The sequence below is a fragment of the Pelobates fuscus genome, chromosome 4 (assembly GCF_036172605.1).
Source record: "Pelobates fuscus isolate aPelFus1 chromosome 4, aPelFus1.pri, whole genome shotgun sequence".
Lineage (NCBI taxonomy): Eukaryota > Metazoa > Chordata > Amphibia > Anura > Pelobatidae > Pelobates > Pelobates fuscus.
In genome coordinates, this window is record NC_086320.1 from 345586974 (window position 1) to 345614637 (window position 27664).

Sequence of the window (27664 nt, forward strand, 5' to 3'; positions counted from 1 at the left end):
AGAAAAAACGCTTATTACCACTACACCTGGTACAAGCTAGCGGAAAAATGATCCCACACTAATTTTCAAAATATGCCTTTTGAAATACCCTGGGATGTCTTCTTTAAGAAATGGTATGGCTTTATGGGGTATTTGGATTATATAGCCTGGTAAAATACTCTAAAATGGGACATGGGCACAGCGTAAAAATTTAAAGTTTGAAAAAAAATGGAATGGCTGTGTCCCAAATGTGCCCCTCCGATGTCCACATATACCTGGCAAAGGTACATACGGGGGTATTTTTGTACTCAGCCGACATAGCTGAGCAACATATAAAGTATTATAGAGTGGTGGTACACATAAGGTTTGCAAAATATACTGTGCAAACTCACTTTGTGTGTCAAAAAGGCAGAAAAAACGCTTATTACCACTACACCTGGTACAAGCTAGCGGAAAAATTATCCCACGCTAAGGTTCAAAATATGCCTTTTGAAATACCCTGGGGTGTCTACTTTAAGAAATGGTAGGCCTTTGTGGGGTAGTTTGAATTTAAAACTTACGAAGATGCTTGGAAATTGCACATAGGCCCAGCGTCAAAATTCAAAGTTCTGTAAAAACTGATATGGCTTGGTCTCCAATATGCCACTGTAGCTTCACAAAATAGTGCCAAAGACATTCATTGGGGATGTCTTTTTACTCAGAAGACTTAGCTGAGCATAATTTGGGGGGTTTGAACTTAGTGGCACATATGAAATATACAAAATGCCCAGCAAAAATGCAATCCGTATGTAAAAAATGCACAAAATTATTTTTTACCACATACTTTGGCATGTAATGGTAAAAAAATGGGGGCATGTTAAGGCACAATATGCACCTTATGAGATACCCTGGAGTGTCTACTTTTACAAATGGTAGGCCTTTGTGGGGGTTTTTGAACAGTCAAACTGTTATAATACCCCAAATGGAAGCATAGGCTCATTAAATCCGTCTCTCAAAATTCTACTGTGAATACTGAAAAGGACAGGTCTCCTGTATGGCACTGTAGCTTCACGAAATAGTGCCATAGACATACAATGGGGGTGTCCTTTTACTCAGAAGACTTAGCTGAGCATAATTTGGGGGGTTTGAACTTAGTGGCACATATGAAATATACAAAATGCCCAGCAAAAATGCAATCCGTATGTAAAAAATGCACAAAATTATTTTTTACCACATACTTTGGCATGTAATGGTAAAAAAATGGGGGCATGTTAAGGCACAATATGCACCTTATGAGATACCCTGGAGTGTCTACTTTTACAAATGGTAGGCCTTTGTGGGGGTTTTTGAACAGTCAAACTGTTATAATACCCCAAATGGAAGCATAGGCTCATTAAATCCGTCTCTCAAAATTCTACTGTGAATACTGAAAAGGACAGGTCTCCTGTATGGCACTGTAGCTTCACGAAATAGTGCCATAGACATACAATGGGGGTGTCCTTTTACTCAGAAGACTTAGCTGAGCATAATTTGGGGGGTTTGAACTTAGTGGCACATATGAAATATACAAAATGCCCAGCAAAAATGCAATCCGTATGTAAAAAATGCACAAAATTATTTTTTACCACATACTTTGGCATGTAATGGTAAAAAAATGGGGGCATGTTAAGGCACAATATGCACCTTATGAGATACCCTGGAGTGTCTACTTTTACAAATGGTAGGCCTTTGTTGGGGTTTTTGAACAGTCAAACTGTTATAATACCCCAAATGGAAGCATAGGCTCATTAAATCCGTCTCTCAAAATTCTACTGTGAATACTGAAAAGGACAGGTCTCCTATATGGCACTGTAGCTTCACAAAATAGTGCCAAAGACATACAATGGGGGTACCGTTGTACTCAGCAGAAGTAACTGAACACATAATAAAACTTTGTACAGGAATAGCACACACCAACTTTACAAAATACACATGAGAAGTTCTTTGTTATACGTTTGTGTGCGAAAACCCCCCAAAAACACAATTTTACTCCAATATTTAGCAGAGGTTGGCGGTAAAATGGCTACGTAGAAAGTGTCAAAACAACCTTAGGTAAATAGCCTGTGATGTCTACTTTATATAAATATATACTTTTGTGTGGCAATTTTGTTTTATTTTATGGCTATTAGGCTTACAAGACAAACATACCAAATTCTAAAATCGCTCCACATTAAAATTTTATTTTACTCCATGTGCTTTGTGACCTGTAACTACCAAAAAAAACTTAAAATCCCAGACACATTATATATTCTGTAATTCAGAACAACTAAATGAATTTATTTTTAATTACTTTCCTTAACCTGCACTAATTATGCACACATTATGATTGCAAAAACTGTAAAAAAAAACAATATTTTTCATTTTTTTTGCATTTTTCTGTATTTTTTTTATAATAAGTAAGCATTTATATATATATATATGTTATATCAAATTAAAGCCCTTTCTGTCCTTTAAAAAACAGTATATAGTATGTGTCGGTGCAATAAATGAGAGAGATGCAAATTGCAGTTGAACGCAAACAGCAAGAAAATGCAAAAATTGCTTGTGTCATTAAGCGTAAGTCAAGCTTCTGAAGCTCTGTCCTTAAGGGGTTAACATGCTTGAACAAGTTGTACTATTGCTTTACAGCTGAGTTTGCCCTACAATTGGCAAAGCAAGAGGGTTTACCAGCACACTTTCTTCTAGTTAACTTTCTCCACTGTTCACCTGCCTCATGCCTTCTCCCCCCAGTCAGTGCTAAACTCACTTCAAACACCTTCACTTTCACTCAGTAGCATGTGCAAAACAACATAACCTCAGCTACCTGACTGCCATAACTCTGGATATAGTACCATCAGTTCACAATTCACACTCCTCACACAATAGAAAACAATCACAAATATCTGCTGTGTTTAGCCATCAGTGAGCTTATCCATACATTACATTTACACTTCTAGCACCATAACCACGTACAGGTTTTTTTTAAGCAGTTATGGTGCAGGGAGGCTGCAGATACAGTGGTCCTGACAGTTTTCATCAACATGTTTTCAAGAAGTTTGTTAAAACTGATTTATTTAGGAACACTAAAAGCCCATCCACTCTGTTTTACACTCCAATGACACGCACACACAGTGCAATGAGAGGCATAAGCTCTGGGGTATGAGAGGATTCGGTCATGCTGAACATCCACACTCCTTTTGGTGCAGCCAGGTCACTGCAAACATATTTTTGATGGTTTGCACACTAACCACTACAATAGGCTGCAGTATTTACAAGGCGTGCAGTGCCCCTTTTAAAACTGTTTATTGTAAAAAAAATTATATTGTTCAAGCAATTTTACGATATTAGCTCTATAACGATACAATGACTCTTGCACTTCCGGTGTCTTGTGCTGAGGAGATAATATATTTCCCAAAATAGCTCACTATTCCTTGATTTTTCTTTTACAACAAGGAACCAATAATGTATAAATAAGATAATAGCGAGTGTTGTGTTCATGTCCATTGTCTTTGGGGTTTGATGTTGTGCAAAACAGCATTTGTCGCAGCATTATCTTCTGAACTTTATTTTCTTACTTTGTAATCGATATCTGTTCAGAGTTTTAACACAGAAATGTAACTTTGTATTTTGTTTAAAACTATTGAAATCTGTATGGTACCCAAGAAAAAGTTTAAGATCTCACAGAGGCCCTAGACAAATTACCAGTTTTGTGGCTCCTCTTCATTCTTTTAAAAAAAGTTTGTGACTCCAGAGCCCTGTCTAATCCCTCGTATACCTCCCAAGTGTCCCTGTTTAGGATGGACAGTCCCTATTATGGGCTCAAATCCCTTTCTCCATCTATTCTATCCTAATGTGCCTCTTTTTAGGACCCCCATATTATTGGTGTTTCTGAGTGTATAACAGAGCTTCACAGCAATTATACTCCCAGTAATTTGTTAACGAATCAGTCTGTGCAAATAAGACATATTGTTCTTGCTCTAAATTACATTTTAGTTGTATAAAGTGTTGTTAGTAAGTCACCTAAAATTTCTCAGAACAGCATTTATTGGACACGCACATGTCGCTCGCCGCGCACATGCACTTCCTTCCCATTATTCCCCTATGACGAGGATTCGACATCCATCATGGATGTAACACCATCACGATGACATCACAGAATGCAGAACAGCAGCAACACAGAGTTTGCAAGGGGGTCAAGACTAAATAGAGACTAGGGCATTCTAAAGCATTATGATAGAAGTTGGTATTACTAATGTTATTATACTCCTTTAATAAGGAGCCTCTTATCCTGGTCAGTGGACTTCTTCATTCTAAAGTTGATATAAAAAAAAAATATACAAACCTTTCTGAGGCAAAACAAATTACTCTTTTCCCACAATGATATAGTGGCAGGTCCTGAGGCCTCAGAATACACCTAAAACGTTAATCTACTTCCTCCAATCACAAGAGTCATTTTGCTCCAGAGAAGACCTCAATCATGTCACCCTCGGTATATGATGATGCAAACAGTGCTCAGTATTCCATTCTTCTGCCGGAGTTTTGCAGAAAAGATTGCATTATCTGTGAGATCAGGATGCCGCAATATAAGTATGTAAGGTGTCCCCCGGCAGGGCTGGATTAATAGACTATTGGGCCTGGTGCTGATGATAATAATTGGCCTAATTAGAGAATCTTTCTGATATTTAACATTATAACAGCGATACCTCCCAAGTGTCTTCTATCTGGTGGCAATGGTGCTGGAGGGACGCTTGCAAGATGCATTTTTAAGAATACTATGTCAGTCTCTCCCTGCCATCTCTTAGTCCATCTGTCCATGCTACAAACTCAAGTGCTCTCATTTCCTATGACTCACTAATAACAAACTCTGAATCATATCTGCTCACTCCTCTCTTGCCCTTCTTACTAGCAGGCTGAAGCTTCTAGGACAGAGAAAGAGGCGGATGTAGTAAATGTAGATGAAATGCAACGTGATAAAAAAAGAGGATGTTAGACAGCACAATCTACAAAGTAAGTTTTCCTGGCACTATAGTATTAATAGGTCCCCCCACCCTCATGGCCCCCCTCCCGCCTGGGCTCTATATTTAGGAAGGGGTTAAATCACTTACCTTTCTCCAGTGCCGGGCTCCCTCGGCTCTGGGTACTCTCCTCCTCCTTCGGTCGTCATCGGCTGAATGCACATGCATGGCAAGAGCTGCGCGCACATTCAGTCAGTCCATAGGAAAGCATTCTCAATGCTTTCCTATGGACGCTGGCATCTTCTCACTGTAAAAATCAATGAGCCACTAGAGGCTGGATTAACCCATAGGTAAACATAGCAGTTTCTCTGAAACTGCTACGTTTACAGCAGGCAGGGTTAATCCTAGATGGGCCTGGCACCCAGACCACTTAATTAAGCTGAAGTGGTCTGGGTGCCTATAGTGGTCCTTTAATGTTACTTAGTTTATAGTCAACCAATCCACACAAGCTTTGTTCCCCGGCATCCATTCTAAGTTCCCATACTTGGTTTCTTCTGTAGAGCATTATAGAGCAAAAGTGAAATAAAAGTAAATTAGTAAAGCTAACCCATATGTTACTCTGTCCCTGGTCCTTGGATGTGTTTGCAAGCAGCCACAGGCACAAAAGTATGATTGAAATATATTATTATAACACATCGCAACTCCAGCAGTCATCATCTGTCAAGACTCTTTTTTGCATTCACCAAGTGTTGTAGGACCATCCACACAGAGATCTGTGAGTTTTGTGAGTAAAAATCAAAGATCTTTTATTTGTACTTGCCCCCCGGGCCAGAAGTTACTAGCCCCTCCATGGAAATGCATGTATACCATTTCCAGAGCGTTTATAAGAAGACCCAGCAATCTGTGCATCTTCACTGCCCTTCCCCGATTGTTTTATTTTATGACACATAATGAAATATATGGGTACAGTATGCACAGGTTACACCTTCAGTAATATCATAGAATGTCCTGTCCGATGCTCCTGCCAATTATCTAATTTACTGCAAACATAATCAACTAAAGAGAGAATTGGAACCGTGTGCATTAAACAACTGATGCCTGTTCTAGAGGTGATGTCAAGTGACTGCCTTTTGTCCACAAATCATTCTATATTTCATCAAAACATTATTGCTCAAGGGAAAATTCTGAAATGCTTTCCCTTCAATTTACAGCTCCTGCAAGAAATGTCAAGAGATATTTACTCAAAGATATGGTTCTGTTTTTACTTTCCTCTCACCTTGTCCTGGCAACTGTCACTGACGCTGTGACTAGCAGGCAAATTATACCTCCCAGGACAATGGAGTCAGTGGGTTTGCCAAGCTTTGGTAGTGAATTTAAATTTGTTTCTAGTTCAGATCTATTTCTGGTTTGTTGTTTGGTTTTTTTCTTGTTACTTTTGCTATTTTTAGTGTATACATTTTAACAAATGTACGTAATATAATCACACATCGTATTGCGTTCTGTGCCATGATTATAATCTCTAGAAAAGATTTTGTTGCAAAGGAAGAGTTACAAGGTGAACCTTTATCTCCTACCCTTCCAGACTGCTGGACACTGAAAACTAGACAATTTATCTTATGGTTTATTCACTAAATAGAGCCTTGTAAGGATGCCAATTGCAAAATCGAGACTGCATTTAGCATTTTAGGTTTTAATACACAGTTTAGTGAATAACCATCTTACCTTCTAAACAGAGTTGATGTCTTGAAGGTTAGTGGTTATGTTGGTCTTGAAATGACTCTGTGTGGGTTTCATTTGCTCCATAACAAAAGTAACAGAAGCCAGTAATCAAAAAAGCTGTGAAATACTTTGTCCACCCTCAGACCTGCTAGACCATAATTGACATTCTTTTTTCTTGTGCTGTTAAAAGGACACTATAGTCATCCAAACAATTTTAGCTTAATCAAGCCGTTTTGGTGTATAGATCATGTTCCTGCAGCCTCACTGCTCAATTCTCTGCCATTTAGGAGTTAAATCACTTTGTTTATACAGCCCTAGTCACACCTCCCTGCATGTGACTTACACAACCTTCCTAAACACTTCCTGTAAAGAGTCATCTAATGTTTATACTTCCTTTCTTGCAAATTCTGCTTGATTCAGAAATTCTTATCTCCTGCTCTGTTAATAGGTTGCTAGACCATACAAGAGCCAACTGTGTGTGATTAAAGTTAAATTTACAAAACAGAAGATGAAAAAAGTAATTTACATCTGATTGAAAGTAAAACCATTTTTTTTTTCATGCAGGCTCTGTCAGTCACATTCAGGGATGGAGTTGCTAGGGCTGCATAAACAGAAACAAAAGTGATTTAACTCCTAAATGGCAGTGAATTGAGCATGATCTGCACACACAAACTGCTTCATTAAGTTAAAGTTGTTTTAGTAAATATAGTGTCCCTTTAACTAAAATTAAAACCTAACCAGTTAAGAGATCTCTGAGCATCCTTCTTGTAGGATAAGTTGTGTCAATTTCACTGAACACTGGACATTGCTCAGCTCACAAGGTCAAAAAATTGATGTACTTGAGAAATGGATAAAAGGTCTTACGGAAGAACAGAAAAAATGGATGGATGGATAGAGCAACAGCTGAGTGAATGGACAGATAGACAGATGAATGGATCGGCAGACAAATGGAATGGTGGATGGAAGGACAGATATTTCACCATAATAAAACCAAATGCAGAGTGGGGGTGTCTAACAGCCACAATTTGGTTCTCCTCAGTACTATTGGGGTTATTCACTAAACTGTGAATGGCCCTTCACCAAATGTTGCAAACCCATTTGGTTCTGTATGGGGCCATTCGGACTGCAAAATCCAGACTGTTCACACTATTTAGCAATGTCCAGATTTTGCAGAGCCTGAATGAGCCTGAATATGGTTTGGGTTTCAGCCTGACTGGTTGGCCGAAATTTCAGAGCCGGATTGTTAAAATCCAAACTATTGGCTTAGTGGCAGCGCTAGCATCAAGTAGGCAAATCATATTTTAAATTATCATTCCTTGCAAAAAGCAAGTGAACGATAATTTGCAAATATACATCCTGTCAGATGCATTCAGTCCTGAGTTTTATTAATATGGGTGCCTTATGAATCCGTCGGATCCTGTACTTTTTATACAGTTCGATTGCGAAAAGCACCGATTTTGATCCGGACACTGAATGCATCCGGCCAACTGCTCCAGATCCGGTCGGATTGGCTGAATTCCGACCAGATTTGTCTTTAGTAAATATAAGAATTGACTATCCAGTCGGAATTCGTCCATTTGTCATTATTTACAGAGGAATGTATTTAGAAAAATTATAACATTCATTTCAGGTATCCTGTTTTTTTATTTAGTTTTAAATATTTGCTGCAGTGAAAGCTTAATGTGTGTAATTGGTAATTCCCAACCACACATCGCTACTAGGGTCCCTTTTTCTATATGCCATGATGCATATAGAAATGCATTGTTTCCGTTGCCGGGCAACTGACAATGAGACCTGGAGGCACAAACAAAAGTCAGACAAAAGTCATTGATATTCTTCATCAAGTTAAGTATAGATTTCAGGCTATTTCAGTAGTAAATATTGCCCTGTAACAGCTAATTAACTGAATGACACAATAAAGTACAATAAATCAGTTCCAGCTGTAGCTCCGCAATTTATAAATAAGTAATTAGTGTATCTGCACACCTGTGTTCTGCTGATAACTCAATGGACGTAGTGTTTCCTAGTGTTTCCTGCATTATTCCAGTCACAGTAACAGAACATAGAAAAAATGTACTTCCCAAAGACCACAAATGGCAAATATCACATTCATTCTACAAGGATTAAGGGAAAAGACACATTGAATTTATATATTTTTTTCGTTGAAGGGCCTGTCCATTTAAGTAGTTTTCTTTTTAGTTTATTTTGATTGTTTTTTTTTTTTTTTCAATCCAAGCATGTGATACAATCATTACAGATATTCGATTTGTGTAGTACAATGATCATGCATCATAGAGCATTAATCAAAACAGTATGAATGGTTATCCCGGATCCAGCCGCCAAGAGGCTCTATACCCCTGCTTAGTGTACCTTTTGTGAAGAGAGTAATGGGATAGATAACATATAACTAAGTAACAAGGTGGAACCAAAGGGGGTAGGGTTGGATGGGGTAAGGACAGATCCGTAGAGATGTGGTATACAATAAGCAGTGATGATACTTTTATACAGGTACTGGGTTAAAGTGGGTCTTAAGTTTATTGCATTATATTTAATTTGTATTTGTTAGTCGCTCCTTCCTGGATGGATCTTGTGAGTGGTCATATGGGCAGTCGTCCGTTAGCTGTGTTGTCTGCTTTGTATTATGTCTGAATTATCATTACCAGTTTTTTTTTATATTGGTTTGTAGTTAAGTAACATGCGCGTTGTAGGCTAAACCAGGTTATATGGCATATGAGAGCATTATCGTACCCTATACATCGCTCTACTTTGGGTAATCTGTACAGATTGATCATATAAGGTTGTATCTTGGACAATTTCATCTTAAACAATTTTTCATAGACATGTTTCCCTTAAACCGTCACCCATTTAATGGGTTTGAATAGTATGGGCACAGCTGTCAGAGTAGAGTAGTGTTTCAAGCTTGAGATAGTTTAATCGATGTAACAGGAGTGCCTGAGTTTATTTTAGTTAAGGGGGCTTGTTGGGCTTGTCTGTTACAGGAGCTTTGTTATAGGAAGTTCCTGGTGGGTTGCTCCAAAGGGATTGCTCCCAATTTTCCCAGGCGTCATTCCAAAAACGTTTTGGAGGGAACACCCGTAGTGCCATCCTCTCGTATTGTTTTGTGGTTTCTATAGTTTCTATACATAGTGATATAGTGGGTGATTTTTTTTTCCTTTTTAATAACTACAATTGATAATATTCACACTTTCCTTGTCATTTAAGCTGACTGAAGTGGTCTTAGGTCAGACTTGAAAACAATCCTCACTCACCCAAGATCTTACAGTATGTTCGTAGTTTGATAATGCCACAAATCATCACTGAGAGTGCATGGGCGGTTTACACTATTTAAGCCAATTTAGACGCACAGAAGTTACCGGAGCTTTTCAGAACTTCTTAAGTTCTATGAATGCACACCAAGATCTTTGTAACCTTTTTTTTTTTTTGTCAATCTTTATTTTTCAGTGCTTAAATTTACATTCTTGCTTGTAATGCCACAACAGAACTGACCAGCCCATAAAACCAGTTAGATATAAACAAAGCCATGGCATATGAAAAGACAGCACATTTTTTGTTTTTGGATAGCAGAACTGCTCAGGCTAAATCTGTCAGTAGTTGGTTGTACATGAGTAATGAGCGAAGCTGGCGGTTCTAACTGACATTATGGAAAGTATTTGCATTAACTTATCATGCTTGGTTAAGTGTTAAGTGCCACGTTAAAGTTAAATCGAATAGGCGATAGCCACCTGCACTTTATGGAGTTAGTCATAAATAAATGTGTGCCACTCAATGATATCAATGACTATCATTTCATATGTGACTGAGGAATATACTCCTGGGAGGCAAGCCAACTTAATTAGAAAACGCAGTATATCTGGGACAGTCAGTTAAGTACATATCAAGGTCTGCAGCTATGTTACATTAGTGCTCGCTGTAACATTAGGCTAGTAGTAGGTGTATAGTTTGTGCCTTGTCTTGGTAATGGCATGGACTCCATCTGCTGAAGCTCAATGCTGTTAGATCGCAGGAGCACCAATATTACGTTGCGCCAGCCCCAGGCCTGCAACAGAGCTTTCACCTCTGCTTCACTGTCCTGACCTCTGAGTAAGTCCAAGGCAACTATCCTTGTGTGCCGCGACACTAGAGGTCTGTGGCGCCTCTACCGCTAAGTTCTCCAAGGGTGTGGGAGGTGAGGTGTTCTTCTTCCCCAGTTAGCTCTCAGCCCAGGAAGGCTCCTCTGTGGAGATGCGTCGTGAGTTGATGCATAGCGTTGGTTCTCCACTAGATTACAAAGTTAAAGTGACTAGTGCCCATCAAATACAGCCTTCCTCACATTGTGTTAAAACGGTTGATCCAAAAGAAGGCGAAAAACCCAGTTTGAAGCGCTGCCAATTTGCAACAAGCTGGGAAAAAAAATCCTTCTTGACCCCATAATGGCAGCCAGATTTCCTTGGATCAAGCAGTTATGCCCTACATTGAAGGTTGATGCCCGGTTCGTAGTGACAGGCATTTAATAAGTCTGGTAGGGAATGAGATACTTGGATGTCGATGTGAAATCTGTAAATTTGAAATTTCCTGGAACCTGAAACGGCCTTGAGTATGCTAATAGTCTGGTATGAGGACATGAAAACTGCGTATGAATGGTAAACCTGTACAACATGTGGAGTTGTGAACCGGATAGGTAGAGTTGATGCAAGTTAGAGGTGGCAAAAGAAGCAAAAACCAAAATGCAGACAACATAGCTACAGAAACAGTATCGGTACAAGAAGAAGAAGAAGGAGCCTCATAAGGGGAAGAAGGCCCAAACACACGAACCGCGAGCATTGGAAAAAGAGCCAGACGTGAAAGATGATGACCACAAGCTAACCAGGCTGGCAGCCCGTGGTCGGGCCCCCGTAAGGTGCAGGAAGTCTGGATCAGAACCAGCCAAAGTGGCAGATGCCAGTTACCCCAAACTGCCATCCGACACCGTCCCATAGACGACAGCAGCGAATACAACCAGGAGACGAAACGGAGAAGTAAGAGCGAACTCGGTGGCCCCCACCAGCAACAGCATTACCCGTGGAGTGCGGACCGAGAGTTCAGCTGTCTAAAAGGCCAAAAAACAAAACAAAAACAAAAATAAAAACAAAAAAAACAAACAAAGGGGGACTCTCGAGAACCGCAGCGAAGCAAGGAAGGGCCCAGGACCCGAAAAAAGCTAGGAGTAGCCGAAGCACCACAGCTTGATGGGTACCAGACCAAGCCAGAGAGCCCGGGCGGACGATACCACGCCAGAGAGGGAGCAGAGCCTCAGGAGGACTGCGGGCAAAATGAGCAGCCGGGAAACCGTAGGCCAGGCGGGGAGCCATGAGGACCAGGTAAGAGGGAGTAAGGACGGCCGGAAACAGCGACATGCGAGTCGCTGGAAAACATACGGGACGGAGGAAGGTGAGTAGGGGGTGTTTAAATAGGTACCATGCCCCTCCCACAACTGCAGACCAAGCCTTTACATATAATGTACATAATACTTTGTTAGACAATGATCAATTCTATAAGAGCCAAGTTGCCCTGACTGCTGTATCTTCTCATTTATTTATCAATCCCAGGTCTGGTCCATCTGTTTTTAGCTGAACATATCATCTATTGTACCTGGGTTTCACAATCCATTTATTGTATTCAATATATTAAAACTGTCCTTTCCAACTCCCCCTTGTATTAGTCTCCCAGATGGTAATAGTCACACCTCACTGAGATGTTCCAGTGGGACTGAAGAATTGCATTTGCTTAATCTATTACAGTCATCCGTAAAGACGGACACTACGGAAGTATGACCTGTTTATTTAGCTTTGACAGCTCGGTGCACTGCTGCCATTGTTGCTCAAAAACAAAATTCCATTTTGGAATAGGATTGTTAATGAATAGATTGTCATGAGGACCTGAAGTGTCCTTGGTTCTTAAATTGCTTAGAAAGCAAGTGTCAGAAAGATAAGGAAGATCCTTGGTTTCGAGTTTATAATATAGATTGATGTGATTAATTAATGCTTCTGCATATGATATTTATTGTGTAAATGGGGAGAGGAATCTTATGTGTATAGTTTTTCTACAGGAGTATATATTTTATTTGTGCAATGAGTATATGTGTGCTTACAATTGTTGCCTTAGATCTGAAAAAATTCCTAATGAAGCTCTTGATATCCATCCTATGAGACCATTTGTTGTAGATGTATACAGATGGCATAGTTTATCTTAGATTGCAGCTTCGAATGCAGGGACTGGACCAGATAGGACCATTCTCTGCATGGATCGTATATAGGAATCGAGACCCCTGATTTCATTCAGCCACGGCCAGGTCATGCATTTGGGCCAGCTGCTAGACTGCCCAGCCATATCATCTAGCATTTTGTGATGTTTAGTGTCTAAACGATAAAAGGTGAGTTTAAAACAATATGGCAGTGTATTTGTGTAGTGTGACAATGTATCTGACTAAAGGGTGCATTTGTATAGCATGGCAGGGTGTGTGATGCACGGTATACAATTACTGCACATCTTCCACTAATGTTGGTGTCATGCAGAAGTTTATAATGCATAAAGACCTGTTATCTGATCATCCTGGAACCTGCATTCACACAAGTTGAGGAGGATGACTTTTTGAGGTTCTGCAAGGTAAACAAAGTTAGGGTTACAGCACCGGGAGTAAGGAAATGTAGGGCTATGGTTAAGGTTAAAATTATGGTTAAGGATTAATCTAGCTTAACCACAAAACTTATTCTAATAATGACTATTAATACAATACTGAAACTAGTCCCTAATTATCTTAACTGTAAGTAAAAACCCAAGTGTCACAAATCTCTATATTTAAACTCACTCTGTAAAGCTAGCCCTAGCCCTAATTTTAGCTTGCACCCTAAATTAACTCTTGGTGCTGTAGTGCCACCTCCAACTGTAGACCTCACTATAATCCTAATTCTACTTAACTTGCAGGACTTTCGCGAGCAACCGCATACCTCTCAACGCCACCATCCAGAGAAGTGGGACTCTGGTGGGAGAAGGGGTTACTAGCTCTGTCCCAAAGTGGATGGACTTATCCAGCTAAATTAATGGCAGGTCAACCTGGTATGAATACACACCAGTCTGCCTGCCTATCATCTAAGGCCAGCCCAATGAAGACAGACCCTGCAGGGTGGACTGTTCCATAGTGTCCTGAACATAGTGCAAGTGTGTCTTATGATGATCTTGTTGGGGACATTTCCCTGAAGAACACCAGGGAACTAAGTTGGTACTCCAGGACAAGACCTGAAAATCACGACTGTCTTACCAAAATCGGGATGGTTGTCAGTGTGCATGTAGATTCCTTGTGATAAGGTAACATCACTCTATGGGTTTCCACTTTAATACTGGCCTCTGGGACGGTAGCAGAGATAGAAGTAAACGATAATAGCCTGGATGGGAAGACCTGTGATATATCCAGCAAGCCTTTGGCTCCTGATGATTACAGCCCACTTGGCATTTGCCCAGTGATTAGATTGGATCTGATAATAGTGCACAATCATCTTACATATGCAAGATCATTCCTAGGAAAACCTTTTTTTCTATCAAATATTTTTCATAAAATATGTGAAAATGTACATGTTGGAATAATTGTCACTATTTTGGAATGTATGTGATAATAGGTTTATTTTCTCTCTTTTGTTGTTATATAAATAATAAGACAAAGGAGTTTGGATATGCAGGGGAAAGATGCTGTCTAAGAGATTAGATTGATGTGTATGTCTTTTTCCATTTCAATAACTGCCTTGTCTCATCATTTCAAACACAAATGACCTTGCAGTTGCATAAGAGAAATTCAAAGCATTAATGATTTTTGACGGTGTTTATGGCTGGTTTCACTGAAGAGCTGTCAAGAGTGTTTCTGAAATACATGCTTAAAAGCAAATTCCGAAAATTACTGTCTGGTAAGTTTTAAAACAAAGAGGGAAAAAAAAACGGAGTATGAAATTATGCGGAATAAAGGATACTGGAAGAGTCAGTGACACTCTAATTTTTGGAAGCAGTCAAATTTAAAAAAAAGTTATTTTTGAACTTTTGTAGATTTTACCTGTCGGGTAATGTTAGTTCTCTGCCGATTAACTTTTTGTCATGTTAAATGTTGATACTGTGGGCACCAAAACAGCTTGAGCTTAAAGGGATACTCCAGGCACCCGGACCACTTCTGCCCATTGGAGTGGTCTGAGTGCCAAATCCCACCACCCTTAACCCTGCAAGTGTAATTATTGCAGTTTTTATAAACTGCAATAATTTCCTTGCAGGGTTAAGTCCTCCTCTAGTGGCTGTCTATCAGACAGCCACTAGAGAGACTTCCATATTCTTAGAACACGAAAAGTGTTTTAAACAACGCTGCGTGTCCTCACGCTATGCATGAGGACCTCCAGCGTCACCGGAATACCCATAGGAAAGCATTGAATAATGATTTCCTATGTGGAGGTCTAATGCGCGCATGCACATTAGGTCTCCCCCGACGGCTGACATCGTCGGGGGAGGAGCGTGGGCAGAGTCTGACCCAGCGTCGAGGGACATCGGCACTTGATTCAGGTAAGTCACTGAAGGGGTTATTACTCCTTCAGCAACATGAGATGGGGGGTGAGAGGGAGAGAGGCACTGCAGGGTCCTGCAGTGCCAGGAAAATGAATATGTTTTCCTGGCACTGGAGAGTCCCTTTAATGAAGCAGTTTTGGTGTATAGATCATGCCCCTGCAGTTTAATTTCTCAATTCTCTGTTATTTAAAAGTTATCACTTTGTTTATGTAGCCTAGTCACACCTCTCTGCATGTAACCTATACAGCCTTCCTAAACACTTCCTGGGAAAATAAATCTAATGTTTAAACTTCCTTTATTGCACAATTTTTTTTTAATTTAGAATTTATTATCTCCTGCTCTGTTAATAGCCTTCTAGAACAGAAGAGCCTCCTGTGTGAGATTAAAGTTCAGTTTATAGAGCAGGAGACGAAAATATCTGATTTTATCATGCAGGCTATGTGAGTCACCACCCTTGCCAGTGGAGGTATAGTTAGGGCTGTATAATCGGAAACAAAAGTGATTTAACTCCTCAATGGCAGAGAATTGACGTTAACATGTTTTCCCACTCGGCCCTCTTGACTTTATATTGTCATATTAGAGGAGTAATGTTATTCCTCTTCGGATCTCAAAAATGCAAGTACCGGTAATAGTAGGATGCAGTTGAGTTGACCACTCGTCAAGTTACCTGGAAACTAGAAACCTGCTCTGCATAGGGTTGTGAAGCAGTGTTTTGGCGCATATTTCAATTTAGTTTTAGTCATAGCTTTTTGACTAAAAGGTCATTTTAGTTTTATTCGTATTTTAATCATCTGAATTGTTTTAGTTTTAGTCTAGTTTTAGTCGACTAAATCTCCAGTACATTTTAATTGGCAAGACTAAAATCTAATGTTTTTTTTTTGCCCCATCCCCCACCCCAATGTGTCTCTTTGTGCCCTCCCAACCCTTCTAGGTATCTCTCTACCTGGTCCTGGTCTGTCTCTTTTGCTCCTTTCACAGCCACTCTGTGCAGTGTTAATTTTGGCGGCAAATTTCAATTAAGTTTTAGTCATAGTCTTTTGACTAAAATGCCATTTTAATTTTAGTCATATTTTAGTTGTCTGAATTGTTTTAGTCTAGTTTTAGTCGGCTAAATCTCAAAATGTTTAGTCAACAAAATTTTTACTAAAATCGTTAGACGACAAAATTAACACTGTTACAAAGGAACTATAAGCTGCACGGTTGCCTCCTAAACCTATAATAAATAGAACGTTTAGGAAAGTGACTCAGCTTGGGTTTAGTGGTGTACATCCACAAGGTAACGATGGACAAAGAGTAATACTTCCTGGCTTTCTATGGACACGAGTCTCATTCTGGTAATGCATTTATTGTTTGTTTGTTTTAGTTTGTTTTAAAGCTCACACCTTGAATTTAGTATATTATTTTTCTCACTTTTCCATATCAGAAGATAAGGATCATTCCATGCTACAACAATATATTTAATGACATATCTTTTAATTTGTATCAATGCAACTTTATTTACATTGGATTCAGTGTTGTAGTTGAGAGAGAGAGAGATGCTGTGATGGTCTTGCCTCTAGACCTAAAAGCCTTTAGTTTAAAATAGTTTTAAATATTGTGCATGAATAATATAAAATGAAGTGTCACTTGGACAGTTCACACCATTAAATTAAACATTGAAAATCACCTATAATTAGTGTTAACCGTTTTCTGAAAAGCTCTATTATATTAAATTCTAATTTTATTTTAAATTATAGTAAAGATTTACAAAATGATGTCATAACCCAGTTAGACAAGGCAAAGCCAAGGCAAAAGTTGCAAATGAGGAGAAGTATTGTTTCTATTACCGTCTTATCTTTATGCTTCCCCTATTTTGATTGCCAGGGCTATGGGCAGAGCTTATAACAATGACTGACAGGGAGCAAAAATGCGGGCACTCAGCTGCAGAGGTGAAGAGATGAAGTGGTGTGGGTTTCTACATTTAATTTGATTTTTCACACGTCACAAGTACATATTTGTTAAAGGAATACTCCAACCAATATGTAGTGATTATGGTGCCAGGGGTGTTCTGGTACACCCCTTGGTTTGACAACTAACCTGGGGTTCACTGTTATTTGTATTTTTTTTTTTTTATATTATGTGTAACTCTCCCTATATTTGAGAACTTTGTTTTTGTAAGGGATGGTAAAATAAAATTCAGTATAGAAATTCACGCCTTTTATCCAGCAATAAGACGCATCCATCTTTTCTCCCTGTCAGTCATTGTTAGAAGCTGTATTCTTTGCACCTTGCAGTGAGAATAGAGAAATCATACAGAGGAAATGAGAAACAATGTTTCCATTTTATTTCTCTTCATTTGCAATTTTTGCCCTTACTGTGAAAGCATTGGATTGTGGTGGCTTCTGCTGAATCTTTAAAGGGATTCTATAGTGTTACAAATTTGTATTCCGAACACTATTGTGCCCTCTGGTTCCCTCCTCTCTTGCAGCCTCCCCCGGCATATAAAGGATTAAAAAAAAACTTTATTCACTTAGCTGACTTTGGCACTGGGTGAGCGCTCTGCCTCTTTCAACGTCTTCCATCGGGGGGTTTCTATGGGGAGTTCACTGACATTGCATGTTCTCATTCGGAGTGTGAGGACCTCCAGCGTCAGTTAGGTGACCTAGAGTCTAGCAAACTCCCAGATGCGCCTCTAGTGGCTGTCTACCAGACAGAGACTCTCTTAGTCCTGCAAGGTAATGATTGCAGTTTCTCTAAAACTGCAAAATTTTACATTGCAGGACTGCACCCAGACCACTTCAATGAGATGAAGTGGTCTGGGTGCATATAGTGTCCCTTTGATATTCATTTTTTTTTAAATTGAGCATCTCATCTCAGTTCCCCTTTAAATATACTTTTTTCAAGCAGAAAGACATACTTAAATTTGAGATTTATGGTTTTATAATAGCATTGTGTAGAATTGTGGAACCTGTATGTCAAATTAAATAAATTATTTAAAATCCTTTGTATTCTTTCACTTTTTAATTTACCGTGGCCTATACACAAATTAGCATTTTGTTTCCGGGCAGTAAACTCTTTTCATATACCTTTCTTGTAGCTGAATTCTGGTAATTGTAAGTACTTATTATTTGCTGTGCATAAATATCTAACATAATAATACACGCCACAAGTACGGTAAATTATGGGAGAAATCCATTTGTATTGTGGACCAAGGAGTGAAATTTGCTTTTAGCTAAAGACAATGTGCTAGCAGCTGTTTTTGAATATTAAGATGGACTGGTATTTGCGTCTCTTGTTCAATCCATGATTGCCGTAATCTGCCTAAATCTCTTTACAACAAAACAATTATTTTGAAGCATCCTGGGAAAAAATGACAGGAGGCCACAGGGTGTAAGGATAGCATTAGAGTGTATGCACTTCTACAGTGTAGCATGCACGACTGCTTCTATAGATTGCATTAGGTGTAGAACAGGAGATAGTGTCTGCAATGTAAATTCTACAGTGTTATCAGACTGCGATTCTATTATAAGAAATTACTAAACAGAACTCACTAATGTGAAAATTAACGAGAGCATTTTCTATGGTGGTTGCCCTCAATGTAGTACCATGCTCCAGATTTTAATAATGTATTTGGGTTATTGTGAGCACACAATAAAAACCAATAATAATAATAATAATAATAATAATAATAATAAATGGAGTGTGGCAGTCAGAACTACTACTCATTCGTATGTTTTTTTCCCCCTTGTTCGCAAGTCATGTTTGGGCTTGATTAGAAGATTATGCTTGTCCCATTCTGAATGTATTAGAAATGAAGCTTTGTTATTAATCTGTGGGTAAGTGTTAAGGTCTCTTTTGGATATGATACTGGAGCACAGGGTTTTTTTTTTGAGGGCTGATGACTATTCATATCAAATGACACCTTATCTAGAAGGAAATCAGGACATATGGCAACTGAGAGAGTTAGTTCATACTGAAGCCAGACTTCCAGGCCACTTGTGTGTGACATCTCACACATTGCAGAGTGGCTCAGTTGGGGTCCCAGCTTCAAAGAGTAATTTGGGTTGTGTGCTCTGACCTACCAGGCAATCAAATTAGCCCCTTTTGAAAATGTATTTTTGGAAGGGTTTAGAATATTGTATAGTTTTCTGTAGAGGATCCTGGCAGGAAAAGCCCTATATTGTTGTATGGGAGACCCCATGTTGGGGGTCTGTGCGTAAAAGCCGTGTGTGTTCCAATAAACCTCAGTTGACTTCCAGAACTATGTTTCGTCTGGTTACTGGGGGAATGGGTATTTACTTGTGCTGATGGTTCCAGAGTGGCTGAAGGCCGGGTTACCCCTGGTCCGCTACATGGAGGTTTTTAGTTCCACTCCAATTGCTATTAGATGTAAGCTCCTCTGCCACGTAAAGGGAAACCTCTTAAGAGGGTCCTACATTAACAATTGATCTTGCTTGCTTCAGCTTTAGGCAAAAAAACAATCACAAATGAGACAGAGAGGGGTAATGTTTTAAACCCCGACATACTTATTAACCCTTAATAGGGAACACATGGGATCGACGGCAGCACTGTAACATGGCTGTGTGATACAAAAACAGATACACAAATGGTAGAACATTCATATAGTGTGAACAGTATGTCTGTAATGTAGAATTTTAATCTGCATCAACAGATTGTGTGCCATGCAGAATATCACACTGTGTATATTAATCATATCCAACATAGTATTAGTCTGCAGAAGGTATGGACATTGCGCACAAAGAAGCTTGTATGTATAGATTTTGCATAGTGTAGAACTACACTGTAAGAAGAGATTGTGTGCTTTGTAGAAGATTAGACTGTTTCAACTGTTTACAATTATAGACAGTACTGTGTACACAGACGATTTGCACTGTAGAGCAGTAAACATTATGAACAGAGTGTATGCACTGCATGAGATTGTGTATAGTGCAAATACATCCAGTATGCTGTTTTGTGTATATGCAGATTGTCGGCAGTGTATGTTTGTAGTCAGTATAAGCAGTTTGTGTGCAAGGCAAGATGGTATAGTCACAGTGTATATGCAGATTGTGTGAATTGTAACAAAGTATAGAGTATTTGCAAATGTTGTGCGTTATATGATATTACATTGTAAATGCATATTGTGTGCAGTGTAAGATAGTAGACTGGCATACATTTGAAGTGTCCGTACTTAGAAGGAACAGTCCCTAATCCCTCTTTCGCAATTTTTTATACTGATGTCCCTCTTTTATAGGAGCTCCATATTTTTGTGTTTGAGTCTGTAACAGAGTGCCCCAACAATAGTGCTCCCAGTAATGTGTCTGAAAACTACAATAAACGTGTAAAGAAATCAGTCTGTGTAAATAAGATACATTATTCTTTTTTAGTTTTAGTTGCATAAATCATTAGTAAGTCACCTAAAATGAGTGTGTACTGTAAAATAGTTACCTGCATATGCAGATTGTGTGCAGTGTAAAATAGTAGTAGACTTCCTGCAGATTGTGTGCAGTGTAAGACAATACTTTACATATGTAGAGTGTGTGCAATATAAAACAGTAGACAGACTTAGCGTTAGGAATACAAACATGTATTCCTGACCCTATGGTGTTAAAAAGGCCCCCTTTGCCCCTTAAATAGGAAAAAACTCATCTATATTTCAGCGCTGCGTGGGCCTGCTGGCGCCGGCCCCACCCTTGATCCGCCTCATTGGCTGAGATCATCAGAATTGACAATCTTAGCCAAGCCAATGGGAAAGCATTGGATTGACTGAGAGAGTCCATTCTGATCATCTCAGCCAAGGGAGCAGGGCGGGAGCGGAGCTAAATGCCCTGCTGGCCAACCAGCATCTCCTCATAGATATGCATTTAATCAATGCATCTCTATGGTGAAAGATAAGCACCTCCATGCAGAGCGTGGAGACGCTGAACATCAGTGCTGCACACTGTTATTTTCTCCACAATAGGGCTGGCATAACAGAGGGAGTTGAATAGAGACAAATCTTTAGAAGAAGCTGTGCGTGCTGACTACAGATGTCATTTTTGCTTTCCTATGGGGAGATCCATTGCCACGCATGCGCATTAGGTCTCCTACGCCGGCTGACTTTGGCGGGGGAAGAGCGTGGGCGGAGCCTGACCCAGCGTCAAGTGACATCGGCGCTGGTATCAGGTAAGTCACTGAAGAAGTTTTAACCCCTTCCGCAACATGGGATGGGGGGTGGGAGGGAGAGGGGCACTGCAAGGTCCTGCAGTGCCAGGAAAACGGATATGTTTAAACGTGATATCCTTTTTTATGCTTGTGAGAGAGTTATCAAACAAGTAGTTTCCCATATGATATTTATTTACAAATTCTACCCTTGAGAAAAATGTACTGTTATTAGAATTGCCATAATATGTCATATGCTATAATATATTCTCTTGCACCCTGAAATTATTATTTCTCATTCTTGATATTGTACCCGATACAAATAGTTCATGGTTTGGCGTGTGCTCTCCATAATGTGTTGAGTTGAGTCAAGCTATTTCGACCATCTTGGCTTACGAGTCTACTGTATCACAGCGACTGCACCCAAGTAGTAAGACCGATATTATTCAACTTAAATATGTTAAACAGAAATATAAAATTATTAGGTAAACAGACTGAATATAACTCAGATATAAATGACAATTACCCATACTAAGATTTTCTTTATAGCCCTTCTTTAATGCATAAAAAAGCTCCCCACAAAAAAAGATTTTTTCAAAATAGATGAACGTTTCTTCTTCTGTTTGACAATCCTCCAGGTTCTCCAGGAACTGGGAAAAGTTGACATTTCTCAGCCAATCCTGGCCCTTCCATTTTAGATTGAACATGCTATATGTAAGTCAGCATTTGGAAGTAGATTAATTTAGTGGCTTTAATGAATTAGTTTTCTACGAGCTTGTAGAAGATGCAGGGGGCTTATTTTGGCTCATGTATTTCATGAATGAAGCCATCTTAAGCAGTTCATATGCATGGCCTCTGTCCAAGCTGTCCTATAAAAAGCTAAGGGAAGGCGTGTGAGAGTTAATTTACCACATATGCATGCAATGTGTATGGCCAGGGGGTACATAACTTCTCCAGTGTCTTCAATGAGCAAGGAGATATTTCTTGTGCAAAGAACCGAGTTAGATATAGTGCAGTCAGTGCAGACTAGACCTGGAGATTCATTTCGGGCCAAAGTGCAATTTGGACAAATTTGGGCCAGTTTGGTGTTCACCCAAATTCCCGAACTCCGAGATGAAATATACCCAAATTACGAACCAACCAAAATGTGCAATGCCAAACATGTTTTGTTTGGCTTGTGATTCTGGATTTTGCCTCTAGCGCCAAAAAGATTATTGATTAAAAAAAAAATTGATGGCTAGGGGATATTCACCTAATGCTGATTTTATTCACAGATAAAGTGAGGAATAGAGAGATAAAAAAGAAAGAGCAGTAAAAAACAATATTTTGCCAAGGAAGAACAACATTTTGGTGAGTCCTGAAAAATTTTCTATTTTGGCTCAGCCGAGTCGAATTTTTTTGCTGTTCACAGGTCTGGAGCAGACTTGTCAGGTTAGACAGTGTTCTTGGTGTCACACAATTTTCTTACAGTCCTCCTGCTCACCACCTGCCAGCAGGACTGTTAGAAAGGGCAACATGAACACTTATTTAAACACACCCATTCTTCATCTTCTATAAAATACAGAACATTTAAGCAGCACATGCACCAGTACAGCTTGCCCTCTTGATGGCAGGACTCATCATTTGTGACAACAATTCCATCACCTACATGTCCACCTGCCGGGACCCAACTGTGCCAACTATTCCTCTCTCCATTTCAGATCTGCCAAACTGCTGTGTTCCTTTAAATCAAAGCAAATTTCAAAATGTGCTTTTATTAAATAAATCACTTCATGTGATATACTTCCTCTTACTTCCCTTTTCATATTCTAGACTCCAATGTTTGTGAGAGAGTTATAAAACAAGTTGTGTTTAGTTTACCATATGACGTTTATTTACAATTGCTGCTCCTTGAGAAAAATGTATTCTTATGAGACTTGCCGAACGTAATAATAATATATTCTCTTGGATTCTGAAATTATTATTTCACATTCTTGAGGATTCTGGGAAAACATCCAACATTCTTCTGATGACTCACAGTAGATTGTACCTTGGTCTTGGTAAAATGTCTATATACTAAAATGTCTTTTTTTTTTTTTTCTTCTTCTTTTTAATCACACAGAATTTTGACTAGGGAATATTCATAACAACAAATTGATATGACCTTGTGTCACTGTTAATTTTTGACATTGGGTCACTGAAAGTGGCCTGTTCGTGGAAAATTACATAAAAATACTTTTCTTTGCCAGATGTCAGACTTTAGAATAAATTCATATGCACTCAGCACAGTTCTGTGTTTCCAGTTCCCAAAAGTAAGATATAAACACATTTGTTTCCCTTTCTGCAGTGCTAGTTTTCTTCTTTCCTACGCTGGGGAATTTACATTATCATTTATAAAAAATATTATATTATGTTTCATGATTATCCAAAGAGTATTTTCATTTCCTTTTTTCTTTCCTTGTTTCTATATATTTTTGGATATGACTTTTGTTCTGTTATATGAATACCAGCGATACAGATTTCATTCAAGTTTGGAATATCTGTATTTTTTTTTTTAAAGATGCATAACGATATTATATTGTAGCATGAATATAGAAACGTGCTGTGTAAAAATATACCTTTCAATTAACTCCTTTACAATGCTTCAGTACAACTTTTTGAAAATTGGCAAATATCACTGAAATATTAGCAATCACAGCAAAATGTCAATACTGTAAGTTCATAATTCCCACATACAGGAAATACAGTTGGTTTACTTTGACCAAGTGTCTGTACAGTAAGGACTAGTCCACATGTAAGACCCGCAGTATTCCCGAAACCATCTCTCTTTTGAGCCATTTAGGCACTGTACTTTGGGAGATTTTCTCTCCGAACCTCTAAGAAAGAACTAATTCTGGTCATTTGGGTGTTGACATATCCCATAAACCCCATGTCTAGCAGGATTTGTTGGGATATGTAGTTCAGCCTACGTTAGCCGCTACATTCATCACATGAATTTTCCCGTACATGAAATGCATCCTTTCTCTCTAGAATGATAACTCGTTTGAGCAGGGCCCTCAAAACCTTCTGTTCCTGTGCGTCTAACTTGTCTCGTTACAAACACCTGTATGTTAGTTCACCTGTTGTACAGCGCTGCGGAATTTGTTGGCGCTTTTTAAATAATAATAATTACACCAGATAAGTGCTGCGGCTGCTATTGTCCTATCGACAAATCTGTTTACAGTTTTGTGAATGGAAATGTACGCTGATTGCTCATGCACTTAGCTGTGGTTAAGGCTCTCACAGATTCTAACCGAGTCACAAAGTCTCCAGTCTTGGAAGGAAGCTTTCTTCTCTGCTGTCTGAGAATAACAGAGGAAGGCTTAGAGCTGCAATGGTTTTGCAGGGACAGAGGACCTTATGCTGTTATGGCTCTAGGATACTGATTACAATCTTTTCCTTTTCAAAATATTAAAAACAGGTTTCATTTGGCTATATTGTTACCACATGGAGTTTGTACATTGCTGACACATAATTTGGTCCACTGACTTTATGAACATCCCCGGTATCATAGTGCCCCTCCTTATTGGGCTTTTTGCCTACCTATCACCTGTAGCCATTTTTTACCTGATTTCTCTAGTAAACAATTTTGAGTAGTGGGTATCACGAGAGAAGAGTAATATTCAATAGGTGCTTACCTACACAGCTCAGGGCTTCAGGACTAGTACAATTTAGGGGCATCTAAAAAGGGGGCACTTGGGAAATATGTATTTGCTATAAATCATTAACATGACCGTAATTTATTTCCATCTTTTTATGTGCAGTATGAATATTTTACTATTTTTGATAATTCCTGGTTATTCCTACATACTCTGTTTTACTGATATATATATATATATATATATATATATATATATATTTTAATCCAGTTATGCACACATTGTTTTGTTTATTCGAAAAATACTGCTTTCATCGGATTCTCAGAGATTTCTAAATAAAGCTCGTAATAGCTAAATATGTCAGCATCCTGGACTTTCTCCAGTTTTTCTAACAAAGGCCTGAATCTACAGGGCTCCTTAGAGTGTTTCTCATATAAGTATGCAGACTGCTTTCCATAAACTCAACGTCATTACGGATCATGTAGCAACTCCCTCCTCGTTAATTGATGTTGATAGGCTACTCAGATGAACCTTAAGTTAAATAAGGCTGTTGATTAGATGAGGAGTTAAGTAAAATCAACAACTAGACAAGCAGGGCTGTAGGATTACAGTGTGTGGTTTGCATTGTCATGTGGCTGATGCTTGTATGAAGAACGCACAAGACTTTTTGTGTTCATGTGAATTGAAGATTGGGCGATATTTTGGTTCCTTCGTCATGGGGATGTAGTAAAGTGGAATGCCTGACAGTCTGATCTCTGCTCAGGCCAAATATTCGACTCCAGGGGTAAGCAAACATGCTACTGACAACTCTATTAACATAGTATTCAAGAAATCTAAAGATAAATAGAACTTTCTAAAATGGTAATATTGATTTAACAGTTTAAAAACCTATTACAATTACAAGAATATTATTGATTTAATAATATAAAAAAAATGAAAAAATTAAGTTTACGAAATTTTAATGCACATTAGTTTCGAAGGTGCATTACATTCGGGACAAAATTAGAAATTTTTCAGTGAATTTCATTCCGGCAAATTTTACTCTGGCGAAGTCACACAGGCAAATTTCATTCTGACAAGGTCACAAAGGCAAATGTTGTTCCTGAAAGAGAGCTTAAGAAAGAATAGACATAACATGTAACACTAAAATTAAAATACCATCAATGTTACTATGGTATGGCAATAAACATTTTCACTGTAGCGCAATGTTTTATAGTAGTATATTCTTGTATAAATGCGCATTACATTCGCCAACAAAAACATTTTTCAACTTTCAAGTTTCAAACATTGAGGTGCGCATTAGATACGATGGCGCATTACATCCAAGTAAATATGGTATATCATTCAGCGTCCATTTAAAGTACATTTTTGAATGTACATTTTTTGCGCCGTTAATGAAGTCTTTATTATTCTCATGCAGCAACTTTTTTTTCTGTTATTTATCCCAAGCTGTGAGCATGCCTATAATAAACACATCGTAATCGTTACTCTGGCTTTACAGAAATACTGTACAGCAGACAATCTTCTTGGTACCAAATAAGGCTATTAGTGTGTAGAAGATATATTTTGAAGTTAAGTCTTCCTGTTAGGTATTGACTGAAAGCAGGATGTAAAATGAATACTCAATAAAAATTGCTGTTTGGAATGCAAAACACTTTGCGCTATACATTTTGCAAAAGATTACTGCTGTTAACCTATTGCGTGCCAGAGATATAAGCCAGATGTTGTTGTAGTTTTCTCCCAGCACTTATCTGGCACTCGAAGGTTCAATGTAAATGCACTTGGCACAGTTATTTCGTAAATTATTTCCCAAAGCATGGGTAATGTCTGCTAGGAATTATATACAGGTCATAATATGACAGTTCAAAATGTTACCAAACCCAGACAGTGAACGGAGGGCTTTATTTAGAAATCAAAATCCTTCCATATGGGCCGAGCCAAACTCTGCTTCATCTCACTTTCTGGAAACAAAAGGAATTGCAGCTGAGTTACTGTAAGTAAATTTTAGGAAACCTTTTCAAGGCCCCCGGAGGATCAAATGTATCATCATGTATGACACATCCTTCAGGGAGAGCCCCCATTCAAGTGAGTCACCTGGATGTTAAGGCTCTTTATTGGGAAAAGCAAAATAAAACCACTATGCACATTAATCTTTTCGATCCACCTGTTTTTAATCCTTTGTATACCTATGAAATGCCAGGCTAGTTATGATATGAATGGGTGTATCAATCCTTTAATTTTTTTAAAGGTTAATCATTTACAGTATCTGAAGGAATTTGTGGATTTATATATATATTAGACACACGCAAGCACGCACGCACGCACGCACATTCTATCTCTTTAGTCTGTACAGCTCAAATTAAAACCCTGACACATACATTCTGCATAGACACAGAACAGATGACCAGCTCAGTCATAAAGTTGTTTTTATATTTTAAAGCAGACCTGTCACCTGTGAGTTTTTTTCTGTTTTATTCTTACCAAAAATACACACAAATGATACATCATGAAAGAATGTAAAAGCTGCTAAAATAATAATAATAATAAACTACTGAAAGGGACACTCCAGACCCTTAAAGCACTTTGGCTTGCTTCTTTATGTGTTAAAAACGTGCCCTCTTTTTCATTTTCTAAATCTGTAGATTTCAATAGAACGTTGCACTTTTATTAATTAGACTTGTTACACCCACCTGGTTGTCAATCAGA

At 38.7% G+C, this 27664-nt stretch overlaps 1 protein-coding gene across 3 annotated transcripts in view; it reads left to right on the plus strand.

Moving 5' to 3' along the window:
• The window catches only part of CACNB2 (calcium voltage-gated channel auxiliary subunit beta 2), a 255787-nt gene that overhangs the window by 104204 nt on the left and 123919 nt on the right, over positions 1 to 27664 (plus strand). The gene's annotated exons all lie outside the window — the stretch shown is intronic.